Source organism: Gadus morhua, chromosome 21 (assembly GCF_902167405.1).
Source record: "Gadus morhua chromosome 21, gadMor3.0, whole genome shotgun sequence".
In the NCBI taxonomy this organism is placed as follows: Eukaryota; Metazoa; Chordata; class Actinopteri; order Gadiformes; family Gadidae; genus Gadus; species Gadus morhua.
Window position 1 is genome coordinate 2,015,160 of NC_044068.1, and position 6,281 is coordinate 2,021,440.

Sequence of the window (6,281 nt, forward strand, 5' to 3'; positions counted from 1 at the left end):
GTGTGTGTACGTGCTTGTGTGGGTGTTTTTTGTGTGTGTGTCTGTGTGTGTGTGTGTTTGTGTACTTGCATGTGTGTGTGTGTGTGCCTGTTTGTGTGCGTGCGGGCGTGCGTGTGTGTGTATGTGTGTGCATGTGTGCGTGCGTGTGCATGTTTGCGTGTGTGTGTGTGTGTATGTGCGTGTATTTGTGTGTTTGTGCGTGCGTGCGTCCGTCTGTGTGTGCGTGTGTGTGCGTGTTCGTGTGAGTGTGTGTGTGGTGTGTGTGCTTGGCCGTGTGTGTCTGCAGTACTGACGTCGTTAATCTTGACGGTCCTCAGAAGGTGACTCTGAGTTATAGAGCCAGAAGAGCATCCGGTCACCACAAACACAGCATACAAGGGCAGAAGTGTCCCCACACAAACACACACACCACCAGACACACACACACACGCACAAACACACACACAAACACACACAAGCACATCTACACACTCACAAACGCACACGCAAACACACATACACACACACACGCACAAACACACACACAAAAACACATGCACACATACATACACATACGGAGACACACACATGCACTCATTCACACACACACACACACACACACACACACACACACACACACACACACACACACACACACACACACACACACACACACACACGCATACACACACATACCCGCACGCACACGCATGCAATAAAACACAAACCCGAGAATATGGGCGCACACCTTCACAAACACACACACTCTCTTCGCTAGCCCCCCGTGTGTCTGTTAGCCCGCCCTTCAGTCTCTGAACACACCCCCCCTGGAGGGGCTGGGCTGTGATCTAACAGGACCACTGGGGGTTCATTGATCCAAACACCACCCCTTCCCTCAGAGAGGACTCAGGGAAAGGCCTGAATATCTGTGTCCTGCCTCCTCTGTATGAGAACCTTTAGATTAGGTCTACTCCGAGCCCATTTCTGACCAATCAGGGCATCCATCTCGGCTCTAAATCACATGGGCAGGAAATGCAACACTCTCAGATCTCAAGTAAAGCAGCTTTAAGAAGCAGGTAGGGGTTAGACAGTACATAGACGGGTCTTTAAGGAGCAGGTAGGGGTTAGACAGTACATAGACGGGTCTTTAAGGAGCAGGTAGGGGTTAGACAGTACAGAGACAGGTCATTAAGGAGCAGGTAGGGGTTAGACAGTACAGAGACAGGTCATTAAGGAGCAGGTAGGAGTTAGACAGTACAGAGACAGGTCATTAAGGAGCAGGTAGGGGTTAGACAGTACAGAGACAGGTCATTAAGGAGCAGGTAGGGGTTAGACAGTACAGAGACAGGTCATTAAGGAGCAGGTAGGGGTTAGACAGTACAGAGTACAGTCGGTTACCGTCGTAGGCCTTGGGCGAGGCGTCACGGCCGTGGTGCGAGCGGGACGGCAGGCCCTGCCTCTTGCCGTAGACGGGGTGCTGGCCGTCGTAGGAGCCGTACTCGTAGCTGGTCTTGGAGTACTTCTCCAGCTCCTTGGCCAGGTTGGAGCGCGGCGTGCTGGTCGGCACGTTGTTCTTACAGCCGTACTGCGGGATCTCCAGCTGCTTCACGAAGCACATGGGCCTGGGGACCACAGACACACTATACTCTGGTACCCTGCTTTACTCTACTATACTATACTCTACTCTACTATACTATACTATACTCTACTATACTATACTCTACTCTACTATACTATTCTCTACTATACTCTACTATACTCTACTATACTATACTATACTCTACTATACTATACTCTACTCTACTATACTATTCTCTACTATACTCTACTATACTCTACTATACTATACTATACTCTACTATACTATACTCTACTATACTCTACTATACTATACTATACTCTACTATACTCTACTATACTCTACTCTACTATACTCTACTATACTATACTCTACTATACTACACTCTACTATACTCTACTATACTCTACTATACTATACTCTACTATACTATACTCTACTCTGATACTCTACTATACTCTACTACTATACTCTACTATACTCTACTATACTCTGATACTCTACTATACTATACTCTACTATACTCTACTCTACTATACTATACTCTATTATACTATACTCTACTATACTCTGATACTCTACTATACTCTACTACTATACTCTACTATACTCTGATACTCTACTATACTATACTCTACTATACTATACTCTGATACTCTACTATACTCTAGTCTACTCCACTATACTCTGATACTTTACTATACTCTACTCTGCTATACTATACTCTGATACTCTACTATACTCTAGTATACCATACTCTACTTTATTCTGCCATATTCTGGTACTCTGCTTTGTTCTACTATACTCGACTATACTCTACTATTCTCTAGTATACTCTGACATACTCTACTATACTGTTAGGACATACTTAAGAAACAATACTCTACCATACTAAGACAGTTTTCTATACTCTTCCAACCATACTCTGCCTACCTGTGTAATCCAAGGTGTTGCACTCCATGTACTCTTCCCACCATACCATGATATACTCTACTGTACCCTACTATAACACATCATACAGTACTCTTCTACAATCAACTAAACTCCACTTTACTCTAGTGAGCAGTACCTCAGCACGCGGTCTGATGCCTGATTGGACTTTGAGCTGCTGTCACTCAAGTTGCTGCTCTTCTCGTGGACCTTGGCGATCTTCTCAGCAGCAGCGATTGGACACCCGGAAAGACTGGCAGACCAATCAGAAGACAGCCCCGTTAAAATACACAAACATGCACTCATTCACTCACACACACACACACACACACACACACACACACACACACACACACACACACACACACACACACACACACACACAATAGGGAAAAACAAGAGTATGAATTTAAAGAATAACATAAAAAAGAGAATATAGATTTAAATGGAGAAAACATTCGATACTTATCTTTATACACAAACTCAACACTCCACCGGTGAACCAACAAATGTACAAACATTCATACATGAAAAAATAAACATGCATAATACATATATACATATATAAATTTCAAATCAAATATACAAATGTATTTACAATGACAGCAATAAAAAAACACATAAATATTCACACAGACTAAATATAAATATTACAATGCCATAAAATAAAATCCAAAGAAAAAAAGATCACAACACACATGGTTAAAAAGCAAAGTTAAATGATGTTTTAAAAGGTGAAACAGGTTTTATCATCATCTGGGAGTTGGAGGCGGGACCAGCATGTTGCTGCTGGATGATTGGAGGATTGGTTTGTCGCTCAGACTATCTCTCCTCTCCCACGGACTGACATGCAGTACAGGGTCGGTGTCTCGCTGTTTCTATGACAACCTGCTAGCTAATGTTTCCTCTGATGCTAACACAGTCTGTCTGTCTGTCCGTCCCTCTGTCTGTCTATCTGCCTGTCAGTCTTTCTGTCTGTCTCCCTCCCTCCCTCCCTCCCTCCCTCCCTGTCTGTCTGTCTGTCTGTCTGTCTATCTGTCTGTCTGTCTGCCTGCCTGTCTGTCTCTCTGAAAGTCTGTCTGTCTGTCTCTGTGTCTGCCTCTCAGCCTGTCTGTCTCCCTCCCTGTCTGACTACCTGTCTCCCTGCCTCTCAGCCCGTCTGTCTCCCGCCCTGTCTGCCTGTCTCCCTCTCCCTCCGTGCCCCTCAGCCTGTCTGTCTCTCTGGGGACTCACCTGCGGTGGGAGTTCCTGTTGCTATTGACGTGACCGCGTCCGGAGCAGCCGGGCGTAGGACACTTGAGCACATTCTCATACATGGCCAGGACTTAGGCAGCAGGGGGGGGCGAGAGAGACAGCAGGGTTACGTGAGGGTTACTTCTGCCCCGCGACGGGGACCATGCAGCCATGCAGCGTAGCCATGACAACCAGGACCGCGTCCCGGTGTTCCACACAGAGGATGAGGCAGGTTCTGATGAAGGTGGAGGAGAACCGTGTCGATGAGGGTGGAACCATGGGGTGACGGAGGAGGAGGAGGAGGAGGAGGAGGAGGAAGAGCAGATGTACGTTTGACGCCGGCGTGGGACTGTGTTACAACCGTATTCATGAGCGGCATCAAAGATCAGAACCTCGTGCGTTCTGCCACATCCGGAGCGTGCAGAGGTCGGACTGATGTGCACAGAACTCAATACCAGCTCTTGGAATATTTCTGAATGCAACATGCTCATTGTATTCTGAAGTAGTCCACCGATCAGGCTCACACACAGAACATGGGGTTTGAAGACTCAGTATAGAGGCATTGAGCCCCGGTCCATGCGTTCTTCAACATTGAGTTCAGCGTGCTTAGCACAATGCTAACAGGGAGACCCCCTAGCCCAGGGCCTGAGCCCAGCAGAGGCCCCAGCAGATCAGCAGAGTCCAGAAGAAGTACCATGTAGCTCAGCTAGCTTAATCTCCTAGTACAGCAGTAGCATGTAGCTATGCTAGCATGGGTTTAGGAAACAAATAGCATGTAGCTATGCTAACAAGGGTTTAGTACCACAGTAGCATGTAGCTATGCTAGCATGGGTTTAGTACAGCAGTAGAATTTAGCTAAGTTAGCACAGGCTTAGTACAGCAGTAGAATGTAGCTAAGCTAGTCTGGGCTTGCTACAACAGTAACATGTAACTAAGCTAGCAGGGTCTTAGTACAACAGTAGCATGTAGCTAAGCTAGCAGGGTCTTAGTACAACAGTAGCATGTAGCAAAGCTAGCATAGGCCTGCTAGAACAGTAACAGGTTAGCACTATCTCTCACACAACAACCTGAAGGTCCCTTCATCAAATGTCCGCATCTGACCGTATTTCTTTACTGAGCAGTGTATTCCACTGAGGCTCAGCTACTGAAACATGGATGCTAGTGACACATCATTCCGGGGTTGGCCTGCTAGCCAACAGCGAATAGACAAACATGCACACTGAGCACAACCCCAGCCAACCCCATCCCCACACTGGAACCACTTCAACCAGTCAGGCAGCCCACCAGTGGACCAGACCAGCTTAGCAGACTAGTCTGTCCACGGTACATCTGGGGGGGGACTCCCACTTTTGAATAGACTTGGTGGTGGCTAAGCTGCCCCCCCCCCCCCCCCCCCCCTGCTGGTAGAATAGCTACCCTTTAGACATCAGGGGATAGTATTCCAACATTTCCTCTGGTGAACGTGATGCTGGAGAGCTGCTTACTTGTTTGAAGGGACAGCGGGTGTGGACTCCATGTTTGGTGGATTGATGGGTTTACAGGGACAGGTCTTTAGAAATCCAGGCTGAATAGGTTGACGTATTCACTGGTCATTAGGTCCCTGTAAACCCATGCTGAGCGGATGGTTGTGTGTACAGGGACATGTGGTCATTGTGAACCCAGGCTCGGTGGATTTATTCACGGGGACACCAGGTCCCTGTAAACTCATTCTGAGCGGATGGATGTGTGCACAGGGACACAGGGTCCCTGTAAACCAAGGCTGATTGGACGAGTGGTGGGCTCTTACTCTCAGGCGGGACCCGGTCCCTGTTAACCCAGGCTGATAGGTGGACCCGGTCCCTGTAAACCCAGGCTGATAGGGGGACCAGGTCCCTGTAAACCCAGGCTGATAGGGGGACCAGGTCCCTGTAAACCCAGGCTGATCGGGGGACCAGGTCCCTGTAAACTCAGGCTGATAGGGGGACCAGGTCCCTGTAAACCCAGGCTGATAGGGGGACCAGGTCCCTGTAAACCCAGGCTGATAAGTGGGCCAGGTCCCTGTAAACCCAGGCTGATAGGGGGACCAGGTCCCTGTAAACCCAGGCTGATAGGGGGGCCAGGTCCCTGTAAACCCAGGATGATAGGGGGACCAGGTCCCTGTAAACCCAGGATGATAGGGGGACCAGGTCCCTGTGAACCCAGGCTGATAGGGGGACCAGGTCCCTGTAAACCCAGGCTGATAGGGGGACCAGGTCCCTGTAAACCCAGGCTGATAGGGGGGCCAGGTCCCTGTAAACCCAGGATGATAGGGGGACCAGGTCCCTGTAAACCCAGGCTGATAGGGGGACCAAGCCCGAGCGGCGGCTCCTTACTCTCGGGCGGGATGCGGTCCTTGTGGGGGCAGCCCGACAGGCTGCGGTGGTGAGGGTAGAGGCCGGTCACGTGACCCGTCCCGTCACAGCCCGGGGTCGGACACTTGATCTCCCTCTTCTCTGACCTAGAGGAGTCTAGGGTGTGTGTGTGTGTGTGGGAGGGGGGGGGGGGGGGGGGGGGGGGGATCACATGATACTCTCAACACACT

General features: G+C 49.1%; 1 protein-coding gene across 1 annotated transcript in view; it reads right to left on the reverse strand.

Annotated features, from left to right (window-relative positions):
* Nucleotides 1–6,281, reverse strand: part of myt1la (myelin transcription factor 1-like, a) — a 34,770-nt gene that overhangs the window by 11,158 nt on the left and 17,331 nt on the right. The window lies entirely within an intron of this gene.